General features: G+C 37.5%; 1 protein-coding gene across 4 annotated transcripts in view; it reads left to right on the top strand.

The window, feature by feature from the left end:
- The window catches only part of MID1 (midline 1), a 388023-nt gene that overhangs the window by 210321 nt on the left and 161854 nt on the right, over positions 1 to 15848 (top strand). Inside the window, exon 1 of one of the 4 annotated variants that reach the window (XM_077989699.1) lies at positions 5448 to 5602. The exons of the other annotated variants lie outside the window; for them this stretch is intronic. The gene's annotated coding sequence lies outside the window, so the exon portion shown is untranslated. Of the gene's footprint in view, positions 1 to 5447; positions 5603 to 15848 lie in introns of those variants that run through there. 4 annotated transcript variants of the gene reach the window in all.

Here is a 15848-nt window from a genome sequence, read left to right as displayed (position 1 = left end):
AGCTTGGGATGGTTTTTCCCATGCCTAGTTTGTTGTGGCATTTACATGAAGTTGGAAAACAGCCCAGTATTGAAGTTTTAGGGGCACAAGTAGCGAACTCCCTAGTTATTTAATGAATGGACAACTTTTCATCTCACAGCTATGTATGTCTACTAATTTTTTTGGCCTGTTCAGAACTTAAAAAGAGGGTGGGATGGAACAGGGGAGGAGATGAAGGAGAGAGACAGGATCATTGTTCATCCAAAGAACGAGGACAGTTTCCAGAATCTAGCAAGTTGTTTCACTGCAGTCAGAACAAGAATGTAGGGAGGAATGAGATGGCGGTGTTATTGGCATGGGTTAATCCCTACTTTGAGTTTCTCTTGGGGAAACCTGACTGTAGAATCCAGGCAGGGTGAATCGCACCCATCAGCCAATTTGTCATCTTAGCCCGGCAGCTCCAGCTGGATTTACAGGGTTAACTATCAAACAGACCTGTGTGTCATCAGCTCAGCAATGAAATTCAATCTCTTTGCTGATGAGTGATCTGTCCCTAGGGCTGCACAAATGCCATACACTGGTGTGGCAGCCCAGAAGAGACCCTTGCCTGCCACTGATAGCCAGAAATTCTGGGTAGCCAAAAATTGCCAGCAGAATTAGAAAGCTGTTTGCCTAGCTGTAAGATTCAGAGGGGTTTGGGCTTCTGCCAGGTTGGCAGAAAAGGAACACTCCTGAAGCCACCACTTCAGGTGTAGAAGGATAGTATTCTTTGAGGGTTCCTAAGACCACGGCTGAGTTAGGCCAAAGAAAAGTGTAAATCTGACTCACCTTGATCAGGAAGTAATTTTAAAATATATGCCAACCTGTCTCTGCACTCTGATCATAAATGGGAAACTTTTATGTACCTTCCTTGAGAAGGAATTTACTCTGTTCCCAGGCAAAAGGAAAAGCATGGCCACCTGTTCTAGAAGCCTGGCCAAAAACAACAGGTTTGCCTGTGGCATTCCCACAACTGCAAATCCACCCCACATGGCAATCCACCCATTGTCCCTACACACAAGAAGAACAAATAGTTCATTCTTGGGCGGGGTGTGTGTGTGTGGGGGGGAATCAGATTCTCTAGGCAAAATTGCCTACTAGACATATTTTGTGTTTCTAACATCCTGGTAACTTTAGAAAAAACTCTAAGGGAAGAAGGTGCATGATGTATTTCTGATCTACTAAAACAAAATGAGTCACATAGCTGCTAAATTCTTGCAAGGCTAGGATGCTGCTGTTTCAGGGAAGCTGTGATCTGTTTGATTAGCTCGTTCTGCATTCTTTAGATTGGAATTAAAATGCCCAAGGACATCTGGCTTAATAACGAAAGTCTTCGTATTAATCTTTCCTCTGAGGATTAGAAAGTCCTTTACAAATACGATCTATTTATTCTCTGCCACATCGCCAGGAGAGAACGAGGTGGCAATTTGATCCTCATTGAACAAATGGTGAGACGAAGGCAGAGAAAGGTTAAGTATAAAGAGACACAGCAAGTTAGGGGCAAGTCTGGGGATGAATACTCACCCACCCAGAAAGACTACCTGTGCAGGTTTAGGATCTCAAATGGCATTCTAGGGATTAAAACAGAATCTCTCTTACAGCATTCTTTTTCTTATCATTCTGTAACTGGCAAGTATATTGTGTCCCAAGTATGTTGTATGGTTTCCTTCATTTGAAAGTACAGACTCTAACAGTTCAAAAGGCAGTTCTGTTCTCATTTCTCCCAACATTGAGATCAGGCAGCTTTTATGAAATCTAATAGAAAGATACAGTAACTAACAGGAATTTTAAATATGCATCTGAGAAATGTTCCCTTTCAACAGATGTTTTAAGTTTTTGCACATGATTTAGAGAGCTCAATGTCTTTAACATATGTTAAAATTTTAATTTCTTCCCTACTATCTTTCTTTCAGCAAATGTTATAATCATAAGACTTGCTGTCAGTTTAAAGATCCTTGTTGGTCATTTTGAAATAATTTTTTTTGAGTCATGTTTGTAGTTCGCTTGGCTGTAGACCACATAGGCTACAAGCAAATCTGTTAATTGGTAGTTGCATGTTATCCACAGACATTCCAGCAAGTTTTAAGGCAAAGTGCACATGTGGATGTCTCCTGGCTTTGATCGTTTGTGTGGTAAATAGACATCCAAGGTAGCTATGGCAACCTGGGCTGTGCGTTGGTGAAAGGAGGGGATTTGGTTACTGGACAAAGAGTAATTTGTTTGATTAGAAAAAGGTAGGGGCAAATCAGGACATTTTTAACCCGCGTGATTTGAGGATCCCAGTTAAATCAAATCATTCGGATTTTTCTCGATAGGCAAAAAGAAGTAATGGCTAACCACACCAGAGTATCTTGCAGACGTAATTTAAATTCTTTTTAAACAAGTGTGGTTGCTACTTTCCAAAAGCAATTTATACAATGAAAAGGAAGTACAATATTTCATATAAATGTCATCAATATCCCTATTGTAGTAAGTATGAACGTTTTTATTTTCAGAACTTGATGGGACTTTGAAAGACCAGGATCTGATTAGAGGTGTACATTTCAGTTATCTACCTGCAGGGGTCAGGCTTGAAGTTCTCGTGGTCGGAAGATCAGGCAGCGGACGTCACTGCAGGGAGCCCGAGGCAGAGTTAGAGAGAATTGCTCTGCTTATTTGGAACAATTAGTTAGCGATTCTTTAATCTTGTGACCAAAGCTACTATGAAAATGAGTTCATTCAAGGAAGAGAATATCAAATACGCTGTGATTAAAGAAAGGGCGATAAAGCCAGGTCAAACAGCAATCTAATCTCCGTTTACATATAAGGCAGTTTATCGGGAAGATTCTGGCTCATTATCAACTCCTTTGATTTCACACAAAAGTGAGCTCAGGGGTTTTGTTCTAGAAACTTGTTTGCCCAGTTTTATGAGCTGGCATGTTATAAAAATTTCTTTAAACTAAAAAGGACACAATATTAGGGAGCCATCTGGATCTGAAATATTTTTCCCCCTCTGGAGGAAAATATTCTATTGACACAAGATCAGGATGGTTAATGGCCTCCAGGAGGTCAGGTGATAGTAGAAGCACAGAAAATTGAGGCACAGAAGAAAAAGCCAAGAGGGGACTTTCCTGAAAAAAACAAACCAGACCAAAGAAAGTAACTTACCTGCTTTGTGCTATGAAAGAGAGGTTCTGAGGGCCGGGCGCGGTGGCTCACGCCTGTAATCCCAGCACTTTGGGAGGCCGAGGCGGGCGGATCACAAGGTCAGGAGATCGAGACCACGGTGAAACCCCGTCTCTACTAAAAATACAAAAAATTAGCCGGGCGCGGTAGTGGGCGCCTGTAGTCCCAGCTACTCAGGAGGGTAGGCAGGAGAATGGCGTGAACCCGGGAGGCGAAGCTCTCAGTGAACCGAGATCATGCCACTGTACTCCAGCCTGGGGGACACAGCGAGACTCCGTCTCAAAAAAAAAAAAAAAAAAAAGAAAAAGAAAAAGAAAGAGAGGTTCTGAGTAAACATGGAAGAGGTGCTGATCATTTGTAGTACAAGTGGATGTTGAAGGTCTTATATTCAGTCCAGTGTTTATGATGAATATAATATAAAGGCTGTCCTTCCTTTCTTATATCATTCAATGACATTTACTGAGCACTCACAGAATTAATATATTCTGCCACATTATACGTGATTATTAATGTGCCGGGACACTTTCTAGGTTCCAAACATGATTTTGGTAAGGTCCCTGCCCTCAAAGAACTTTTGATCTGATGTACAATTTATTGTACCAGTAGCACAGTGCAGGTTCTTCCATGGTCAAAATGGCTTCTCATTAATATCTATATTCGTGTGGGTAGGGATCCACTTGAAAAATTGATGGTATCCAAAACCTTGCTGAACTTAGGAGACTTGAGAAGTGATTTGTAATTGTGAAATTTAGTTGATTTTTAGCCCACATGTCCATTTGTAGAAATTTATGACTTCTTACATAAAGCAGATTTCTCATAATTATTAAATAGTAATTGATTTTTCTCAATAGAGAAAAGTAACTCATAGGTAGTCCCCAATCTAGGAATACTTTATGTTTTAGGAGTTTGTTGTTTGAAACCCAGAACATTTTCCAGCAAAAAGTAATCAATCTGATTAATGTGAGATCAAGTTCTGAGTTTTGAGGACATGCCCCTGTGTTATACAGGATGGAAACAGAAGGAGAAAGAATTGTCATACTTTCGGTAATAGGCCCGTCATGGCAATATTTGAAATATGAAGTTTGTACTAGTTTTCACCTTTCTTTCTCCATCCTTCTGATGTCTTCTGGTCTCACTGGGGCATCTCCCCCAGGCCTGTCCTAATATATAGTGAATTCATAATTGTTCATCTTCCCACCCTTCCCTTCCCCACCTCCAAACCACTCTCCTGTTTCCTCTAGTCAACGGTCTCTACCACATGGCAGGAGAGAAGTAATATGGGTGAGCCGAAGCTCATGACTCTTAGCCCTTTAACCCTTAGGATGAATCTTTAATTGGGGATATTTTAAGCAGTAGAGCCTGGAGCTACAAAACACATGATTTTCTTTTCAGGGACAATATTTGGGGGCAGGACCATGCCTTTGGCAGACAGAACTTGCTGGTGTGTCTGCCTGTGGGTCAGACCTCTTCATTTCATCCTGCCTGAACTTCTGGACCCACTAGGGTCTTTGTGAGTAACAGCCAGGGAGCCACAGGCCCCCAATTGAGAGGGAATTATGGCGTTTGTGGGTATGGGTTGTTTGTAAGTGTGCTCTTTGTATGCTGAGCACTGTCTACTTGTATTAGAATAAGTGGAAAGGAAATAGCTGTAGCATCCTCTTATCCACACGAGTATTTGAGTTGGTGTATGTATTTCTACTCGTTTGTCTGCTTATCTTGGGACTCAGTTACTCCAGAGCAAGAGTTACATCTTAATTACCTTTGAATCCCCAGACCCAAGCCCAGTGTCTGGCACACAATAAGAATTATTAAGTGTTCTACAGGCGCATGCTGGATGAATTTTAGTAAAACAGAGAATGGAAAATGCTCCTTAAAATCAGAAGGGATATGAAGAAGAAAGGGCATTAGAAAGGTCTGGGAAACAGCAAGGACTAAATAGATCAGTAGTAGAGAAAATTAACATAGGTTATGATTACTGAACCATATGTATATGGTTTTATATATATATAGTCCATTTATATACGCATAAATAGTCTCTCTCTCTCTCTCTCTATATATATATATATATATATTCCGTTCAATTGTGTTCTGGGCAAGAACACAACCCAAAACATGGTAAGCACCTTGGAGTTGATCGTACTGCAGAAATGATTACGAAATGGGTCATGCCCTCCAATAGCTCAAAGCCTAATCGCCAAGATAGAATCTGCTGCTTGCTCTCATTGAACCCAGCCTGATAGTTTAGGCCTTAGGTCCATGTGCAGTTGTTTAATTTTGCATGTGAGTGGCATGCCCAAGGTTACTCCACAACTGAGATAGCGTGTCTGAGAGAAGACTGAAGCCTTACCCATGTAGATGGTGACCACGTTTTTCATAGTGAAGTTCAAGATTTGTGCTGGACAAAGCATTTTCATTGCCGGTAGGTGTAAAGACCCAGAGTTATAGTTAAAATGACAAAATAGAAATTTCAGGGACATTTAATAGTTTATGGAAACAACAAGACTAATATATTACTAAAGGGTCTATGCAGTAGACCATGTTATCTGTCCTATGTCAAGTTTTGGAGTGTTGCTTTGGTTGTGTGTATTTAGAAGTGGTCTTCCCCAAACAATTAGGAGGAAGGGGATTGTTACTGGGAAAATGGATTCATTGAATGCCCTGCTGAGTTAATAATAAGTAGATGAATGGCCAAATAAAGCAATATATAGATGGACGGCACCACCAAATATTATTAATAGAGATTTATTTATTTACATACGATCAATCTTCTGTAGGAAATACATTAGGAATCCAGACTAAGAATACCAGTTAAAGTTTAGCATTTCTGGGTTGACATTTTAGCACAAGAAACACTTTACCCTCCATCTGGGAGCAAGGTATGAGGGAGACTTAGGTTCTATACCTAGAACCTAAGTCTTCTAGACTCCCCATCTCATTCTCTTTTGTGACTGCACATGCCTTCTACTAAGATATAATTTGGATGTTTTCAGGTCATGTGCTGTAATTCAATATGCTAATAAATTCCAAGGCAATTTGAATGGAATGATGGTTTATAATGAGGCAACTCAGGAAAGACTACATCATCTTTAGTGGAAAATGCTATCCAAAACATCCAAATAGTTAAATGATCTTATATTTGGGTTTTGTGCTTCTTTTATGTATATATTCTTTGCTCTGATTTTAGTTAAGTATGAACATGTCAGACAGTAAAAACTAGGAGAATTATATTTATACAGAAGAAAGTTTAGGGAATGAGATGAGTCATTTAGCCCATGAATTAATCAGCTGTGCTTTGAGGAAATAGTGCAGGAAGGTAAAATGGAACAAATAGAAGAGAGAAGAAAGCGTGACTTCTTTTAGTCATCGTATGATGGGGAAAGTGGTAGAGAAAAATTGGCTATTTGGTGAGTGATTCAGTTGAGTTCCTTTTCAGTGGTCGATGTTTAAAGTGAAATTCTAATGAGACTGATGCTGCCCTTTTTGTATGGTTCTGAGTAAAAAAGGGAAAATAGTAATAATAATTAATTGGGAGGGGTATGACTTTCTGAGTAGATAAAAACATGATAGTAGACTGTTAGATAATGAATATTTATTGTTTGATTCTTCTCAGTCTGGAAGAGACACTTTCTGAATATTTCTCCTCTTTCTAACATTTCAGCTGTCAGAATTGAATGGTTCACATGTAAACTACATTGTTTTGGTTTAACTAACAAAGAGTGATAAGACATGAATTGTTTGTGACAGCCCCGAACATTGATAACAGAAGACATTAATGCCTGCAGACATAGCCTACATGGTAAAAATCTGGAAACAAAAATGCTTATTATGTTAGGCCAACGTGCTTTGACCTAGTTTTGCTTTTCTGCTTGGAAATTATGTCAATATTAGTTACATCATCCCTTCGGATGAGCAATTCCACATTCTTGTTTATTTCACTGTCATATTATTAGTTTTGTATGTTTAGTTCTGACCTCTGAGGAGTCAAACTAATCCTCATTGACTTGCATTTTCCCTTTGAAATGAGACTTCTGCATGATAAAGAGAGAGGATTTTATGTGTTAACAAAACAATCTAAGATACCTCTTCAAAGGCATTCACTTCTCCTTGATCCGGACCTACTGCCCTCTTGAAGGTTCCTAGAGGCCATCCAGTTTTCTGCTGATCAGAATTAGTCTTTTTTTCTTTGTCTTATGGGGATGGAATAGATTACTGGGCCTAGAACTGCCGTAGTTGAATAACAAAAAGTAAAACTGTGAGGCTGACGGGACATTTCCCAGCCCATCATCCTTAAATTTGCCCTTTTCATGTTTCTGCTTTACTTCTTCATCCAGTAGAAACTGGCTTAGCATATTTTTCCTATTTAACATTTTTATTGAATACTTTTCAAAATGAATTATTTCCTCAGTTGATTTCGAACACATTTTTTTCTGTCATTTAATACTTTATATCACTAGAGGAAAGAACCATTTAATTCTTTAATACATTTATGAATTCTAATCTTCAAAGAGTGTGAGTTATTCAAGTGATCAACTTACATCAAATTTACAAGTATAATTTACTACCAAAAGACCTTGAATGCTTTTTGGTGCACATGTTTTGGCATTATTATTAACAAATGTAATCAGGCAAAAGCCCACACAAACATGTATTCCTGGTTCCTCTTTAAAAATGTACCATTTGCTCTTGTTTTCTAATTAAGGCTTTGAAGGTTAAAAATCCCTTTGTTGTTAGCTCCTTTACAAGACTCCTGCCTGAGTGCAGAAAACATAAGCAGGGAGTGTCCTCTTCAAAGCATAATCAAACCAACTAAATTTTAACCAGGTAAATTGTTGATTAGCATTGGATCATTTAAAGAAACAGTATGAAAGTAATTGGGATAGTCACAACTCCTAATTGTGTGATCCCAGGGGCTTCAAACATTGTTTGAAACATTCACCTCAGGTATTATGTTCCATGTCTGATCCTTATGCTAATTTGAATACTAGGATCCTGAAGAAAAACTTATAGGATTTCTTGAGTCCCTAATTGATATGTAAACATTGTCATTCCCAAGCTGCCTAAAGTTGTGAATTACAGTATACCATGTGTCTCCTGTTGTGATAGCAATTTCTACAGCAATTTTTCTGATTGTTGTGGGCAAATGTAAATATATTTCCCTCCTCTTACACAAATAGTGGCCTTTCACATACGTTATTCTGCACCCTGGCTTTTTTTCTGCTTTACGATATACCCTAGAGATCTTCCCATAACAGTCCACGGAGAGCTTCCTCTTTAAAAACAGAACAAAACTGCGTATCATTGCACTATGACAATGTACCATAATTGATTTGACCCTTCCCCTACTAGTCGTGTGGAGTGTGTCCAATCTTTTGCCATTAAAGCAGTGTGCACTGAAAAACATTGTGTTCATCAGTTTGTATGGGGCGGATGTATCTGTATTAAAAATCCCCAGAAGTGGGATTGCTGGGCCAAAGGGCAAATGCAGTTTCTAATTTTGATAAATAAGTAACATTGTCTAACCAGCCTGTGTGAGAGCACTGCCCCAGAGCCTCATCAATAGAGAGCATTGTCCGACTTGTGCACCTTTGCGTATCTGATATCTGAAAAGTGGCATCTCTGTGTAGCTTTGCATTCTCTTCTGAGTGACGTTGTCTTTGCATGTGTTGAAGGTCTATTTGCATTTCTTGTGCAATGTCTGCTCATATCCTCTGTTTAGGAAAAGAAAAAGAAGGCAGGGTGCAGTGGCTCACGCCTGTAATCCCAGCACTTTGGGAAGCCGAGGCGGGCGGATCATGAGGTCAGGAGATCAAGACCATCCTGGCTAACACGGTGAAACCCCGTCTCTACTAAAAATACACAAAAAAATTTAGCAGGGCATGGTGGTGGGTGCCTGTAGTCCCAGCTACTCCGGAGGCTAAGGCAGGAGAACAGTGTGAACACAGGAGACAGAGCTCGCAGTGAGCCGAGATCGCGCCACTGCACTCCAGCCTGGGCCAAAGTGCGAGACTCTGTCTCAAAAAATCAATCAATCAATCAATCAAAGAAAAAGAAAATGCCAGGTCTAGTACAATGATGTCTGATGTTCTTTTGACAATGATGAAACCACTATTTAGTAAGAGAATCACTCCAGGCAGTAGACTTAGAAGCACAATATCAGAGACCCTTGAGTAAAGACCCTAATGTGCCACATCTTAACTCTGTGACCTTGGGTTGATTCCTTAAACTTTCCAAGTTTCCTCACCATAAAATTGAAATGATGTAGACAACGCACAGGGTTTATATAATAATCACTAAATGAAGGATAATAATAAAAATGGTATATAAAGCACTTAACAGAGTATGGGTTACATACTAGGCACTTAAGAAATGTTAGGTTAACTTCTCTTTTTTTAGATACAAGCTTAATATTTCAGAGAAGGCTGGGTTTATGGACATTTCTACCTCTTACCCTCTGAATGAATACACATCCACCCACACAGAAGCATGTAAATATACACATATGTACACATGATGGAATAATGTCTGAAATGATTCAAAATCATCTCTTTAGACAAATGCGTGTGTGTGTATGCATGTGTGCATGTATATGTATAAATATTCCTGTAATGTAAGAAAACTAATTTGTTCCTAAAAGTATACCCTTTTAGGACAAATTCTCCTAATATGCTAAAACAACACCAAATAGCATTAAATGGACATGGGTCACTTATCACTACCTTTCATATTATAATCCAAAACAGCGTTTTTTCTTCATCTATCGTATTCTTTACAACAATTAAACTCTTTTACAATGTTATGCACCTTATACTTAAAGCTACACCTAGAAATAAAATTACACTTATACTCATGTTTATGTATTTCTGTCTTTAAAACAAAAAAATAAACACAGCAGTAAATACAAAAGGTAGAAATGGAAAAAAATGCATTTTAGAGGGCATGGTGCTAAGGGTTGCCACTACTGAGGGCTGAGAATATAACACTGACCAACTCTACAACTGTGAATAAGACCATTTGGGTGATCTTGTTTCCCAGGGCTCTGTTGTTACAGAAATATAATTTTAAAAATTGTATTTTGAAATAATTACAGATCCATAGGAAGTTGCAAGAAAATGTACTGGGCAGTCTGCACCCTTTACCCACCCCTTACCCCATCCCTAACCCCCAGAAACCAGTAATCATCTGTTCTCCATCTCTATAATTGTGCTACCTCAAGAATATAATATAAATGTAATCATACAGTATGCAATTTTTTGAGATCGACATTTTTCCCAGCTCACTTAATTTTCTAGAGGTTTATCCAAGTTGTTGCATGTATCAATCGTTTTTTCCTTTTTATTGCTGAGTAATGTTCCTTGGTGTGGATATATGACAGTTTAATCATCAACTTGTTTAAGGACATTTGGGTTGTTTCTACTTTGAAGCTATTACAAACAAAGTTGCTATGAGCGTTTGTGTGCAGGATTTTGTGTGACTGTAAGTTTTGATTTCTCTGGGATAAATGCCCAGGAGTGCAATTGCTGGGTCATATGGCAAGTACACATTCAGTTTTGTAAGAAACTGCCAAAGCGTATTGCAGAGTGGCTGAATCATTTTACATTCCCACCAGAAATGTATCAGTGACCCAGCTTTCTCTACATCCTCCCCAGCATTTGATGTTGTCCCTGTTTTCATTTTAGCCATTCTGGTAGGTGTGTAGTGGTGTCTCATTTGTATTGGTTTTTAAAAAGTGCAGAAGATACTTCATAATCCAGTTTGGGTGTGTCCAGTACCTCCCAGGTAAAATTCTCACACGTAATATGGGTCTATCTTGGTACATGACTGAATTGTCAAAAATATCTATGATTGCTGCATTTTTGGTTGAACCTTAACTGAAATACTGAGAGCAAAAAAGAAGCTGTGTTATGCAAAATATATCTGAACATTAGACTGGGCTTCAATTTATACTCTGAGACACTCAGATAATTGATACTTACTCAAGACATGGCAGATGCATGCCCCAACACCTAACTTCACTTTAGGAATAGACACATGAGGTATCAGGAAAAATTGCTAAGACTATTTAAATTTCTCCCCCCTTTTCCAACATTATTCCATTGCCTTTGCATTTGCATAAGTTAAATAGGGGCATGATCTATCTTCATTGTCAATATACATGTAGATGTGTGTAAATCTACAAACATACATATACATAGACATACACAGGCTCTGTGGGTGTCAATCCCAAATGTTCCCCAACATCCAGTCTAGATTCTCCCAGGTCAGGATTTCTCAACTTTGGCATTATTGCCATTTGGGGTTTAATAATTATTTGTGGGGCTGTCCTGTGCACTGTAGGATGTTTAGCTGTATCCCTGGCCTTAAGCCACGATATGCTGGTAACACTCCCATGTCCCAAAGTGTGACAACCAAAAATGTCTCAGCACATTGCAAAATGTCTACTGGAGCAAAATAAACCTCCCTTTGAGAATCACTGGGGTAGGTAGAAGAGAAGGAGAATCTCAGGCTTTAGGTTACCTCACTGGGTTTGCTGAAACTTGATAAGAATCTCCTTACCAGCAAGGATCAGGTTTTGGTGCCCACCTGGTCACTTCTGATAACTACCAATCTCTAAATTTGTTTCTGCACATTATGGCTGAAGATTAGTGGTTGACAGAGAAATATATCAGCCTTTGTTTCTTAAAGAGCTTGTACTCAATGCTTAAAAATACAAATTGGATCTGGCACTGTTGTGGTTCATGCCTGTAACTCCAGCACTTTGGGAGGCCAAGGTGGGAGGATTGCTTGAGCCAGAGAGTTTGAGACCAGCCTGGGCAATATACTGAGACCCCATCTCTACAAAAAAATTTTAAACTTAGCCAGGCCTGGTGGTGCAAACCTGTAGTCCCAGCTACTTGGGAGGCTGAGATGGGCGGATCGCTTGAGCCTGGGAGGTCAATTCTGCAGTGAGCTAAGATGGCGCCTGGGACCTTGTCTCAAAAACAAAACAAAACAAAATAAAATAAAATACAAATTGAACACACATAATTGAAAACAAAACTTCATGCACACCTGGTTTTATTTTACTTCGTAATGATGTTTTATCACATATTAGATACCATGATTATTTTAAAAGATATAAAATTTAATAGGTAATAAAATACCTCATAAAATAGGGTATATCTCCATATGCATAGAGAATTTTATAGAGAAATTGGCACAATTCCTGGATCTTGCTCTGATTCAATGTGTTTATCTTTGAATTCTAATAAGAGGTTTTAAAAGACATTTAAAGAATTGCAAAACAGGCAAAAGAAAATATGATGGTGTTTTATAGTTTAAATTATGTTTACCTGGCAACAATAATTATTTTATTATATAAATTATAGAAAATGTTATGTATTTTTTAACTTTATAAATGTACCTCTACTTGATAAATAATATATTTTGTATTTATTACATTTGATATATAAATATATTCCTACTTTAGAATTAAAATAAGGTGAAAATAGTTATTGTTTGAAATACTGTTAAGTTGTATATTCTTATCTGTATTAGAATTAAAATATGTATCTTATATATAAATTACAAATTACCTGAAAAAAGAATAAATTATAACCTCATGAAAAACTAAATATTTCTGTATCAGTTGTGCAATTTAAATTCTGCTTTTAGTTTTCATTAAATTGTTACATTTGGAAAATTTGGATAGTAGTTATCATGAACTCACTGTTATCTGTGGCTCTGACAGTAAAATACGCCATTGAGTTGTACTGTAATATGAATCTCCCAGGAACACTAAGCCAATTCAGAATGAGGCATTCCTTTCTCAGGAACAGAGATTTATAAAGTGACTGGAGGTATCACTATTTCTAGAGGAAGGTGTACCTTGAAGTATTCTCATTCTTTTCTATGCATTTATGATCCCAGCCTACTAAACTCAAGTGACACTTCAATACAGCAAAGCCTCTTGGAAGTATGTGAGTTTAATAAGAAAATTTATGAAGAAAAAATACACTGAAATGCAGACTGACTCCCAAAATAATAGGATACTTTTAAAAATATATTAGTTTCATAGCATGACAAATAATACTCAAAAATACTTTGAAAGTGCGCATTTTAAAAATGCCCAAAGGGTTTAGTAGATTATGTTGAGAGAAGGCATTGGAGGAAGAAACATTATAGCCATAAAAGCCAGGAAAATGATCTTCCTTTGTTTATAGGATTACATAGAGGAATTTTAACTTCTAAAGTGAAAATACAAATTACTTGTGTAGGCTAAAATCACCCTTCTTAGAGGAAATGATACAAATTTTCTTCATATAATTTATGTTCCTCCAGAAAGTCTCTATGAAGTGATAACATTATAACTGCATGCATTCTCCTGGTAACTTCATTTAAAGTCTGTGATGTAGTAACATCATGCGTACTTCCCTTTCCTACAGAGCCCTTATATTCTCTATAGACCAAGAGGTTAATTAATTTTTGGAGTTATATAGCAAAGAGTTGTCAGAACCCCAAATAACATATCTCTAATTTCCAAAATTGCCTGACAAACTCTATATTTTAAAGAAGCCATGTTATTCTTAGGATAAACCTAATAATGTCACTATAGTCCCCAGTCATGCTCATCTTTGCCTTTCTTCCAATATGTGCAAGGAATATATAAGGAGACCTTTTAAGGTTACAGTATCTTCTTACAAATTAGAGTTTATTCGCTGAGGTTATAACAGCAGCTGAGCATCTCAAAAGCTACAACTTGAGCTGACAGGCAGATTAGCAAGTACATAAAATGTCAGTAGAGAAAAAAATAGACTTCAATTTTTTTGGCAATCCTGTTAAACAACTCTGTGAATAAGTATTTGAAACTTGTACAGTGGACAGTTTGAATTTTCCTCAATGCCTACCACAAAACTTACCTACCTGTTGCATATATGCATCACTGAATTAATTAATGGAAAGTAAAATTTTAAAATGTAACCTTGATTATTTGGGATAAAATGGCACTTCCATGTAATGGAATGTCATAACTGAACTTGTAGGGATTTTCAGATACTCTAGCTGGTACTAAATCTCATCAGAGCCCTTCAAGTTATAACATAAGATAGCATATTCAATATGAGAAAATATTTAATTGTCAGCCTTAAAAATGTATATAGCAGAGGCAATCCATTTTTTTTTCAGACAACAAAGCCTTCTAAAAGCTTTTCAAGCTATACAGCTTTGAGATTTATAACTTTGAATCAAGAGAACATAATTTCAAGAAATGAAGAGAACTTTTGATTAATTCTAGTCTAAGGCAATGAAGTCCTACTAGATTTTGAAGTATTATGTTCTTCATAATTAATGTCAAGATAGTTTCTTCCCTGTGGCTCGTTATTTTCTTGTAAAAAGTACATACTGCCTGTGTTTTTAAATTTCAGATTTTCTCATGCAGCTCTTGTCTAATGATCCAGCAAGTTCAGGCATATAATACATTTTAAGAATCTATATTTAAAGACTTAATTATTTATGCATGTGTGTCTATGTATTTTGAAATATATATATTTCAAAAGACTATTTTTAGCCTTTGGCTCAATTTTTTTAAGGAATATAATATTGAATATCTAGACAGGTTAAAAATCTCCCACATTTAACTATAAATGTTAACTAATGCTTTCCTTTTCATTTGTTAAATTGCTGCATAAGTGCTTTAAAAAGTATGTTACCCTTGGCATTAAGACATCATCTCTTTCACTTACAAAAGTGTACCAATCCTTGGGATTGAACCATTGTAGCTGCTTTAAGCCAAAATTCTCCCCAGCCGGGTTCCTTATCATCACCCTTGCCACAGAATCTACATCATTGGGAGTTAAAGATCTTTGGTCTCAAACCTTATCCTGGTTGAATTCCTATCATATCACCAGCAACCCCTTTCTAATGGCCCCCAGAAATGCTAGCACAACAGGAGATTTTTCAGGAGGCTCACTCCAATGAGGAACATCATTTGCAGTGACAAAGTTTGTCCTTAGGGGAAATCTGTATCTCTCTCTCTATACCTTTTACCCCTGTTTGGCCCCCTCTCTACAACACAGAACACATGCAGTTACTCTGTTCACTGACAGCTCTTCAAAGACAAAGCTAACATGGCCTTCTGGGGGCAGTTTTTCCAGGTTAAATATGCCCAGATGTGCTTGATTTGGACTCTATCCTTTAAGATCAAGCAATGTTAGTAAGTACAAATGTCCAACATTTAGAAGAACTGTTCATAAGAGAGACTCACCTGATTAGAGGAAAGACATACCATTCAGTTTCTAATACACAGTGACCTTAATGCCACTATTTTAAGCTCTGTCTGCCTGGATTGTAGAGACTTTGCCTAGTTTACCTCTGGAATAGAAATTCTGAACCTTTGCTAGTGAGTGAGCAATAACAATGATGACAGACATCTAGCTAGATACTAAGAAAAAAAGTCATGAATGACCAAAGTGTGAATTTTGTTTCTTTGCTTGTCTGATACCCCATGGCTATTTGCAATATCTTACTGTCATATGCTAAAGAATTTAGTATATTAATCAAAGAGAAAAGGGTTCTAAGATGGAAGAAAAGACAAAAATTTGGGCAGTTAAGTAGGAAAAGAAGGGGATGAGGATTCAGGAGATTTTTCCAGGTACTTGGAAAGTTAAAGGCAACTTAAATCATTTTAAATA

This window comes from Macaca mulatta, chromosome X, assembly GCF_049350105.2.
Source record: "Macaca mulatta isolate MMU2019108-1 chromosome X, T2T-MMU8v2.0, whole genome shotgun sequence".
Lineage (NCBI taxonomy): Eukaryota > Metazoa > Chordata > Mammalia > Primates > Cercopithecidae > Macaca > Macaca mulatta.
Note: the sequence above shows the minus strand (reverse complement) of the source record. Positions and strands in the feature narration are given on the sequence as shown.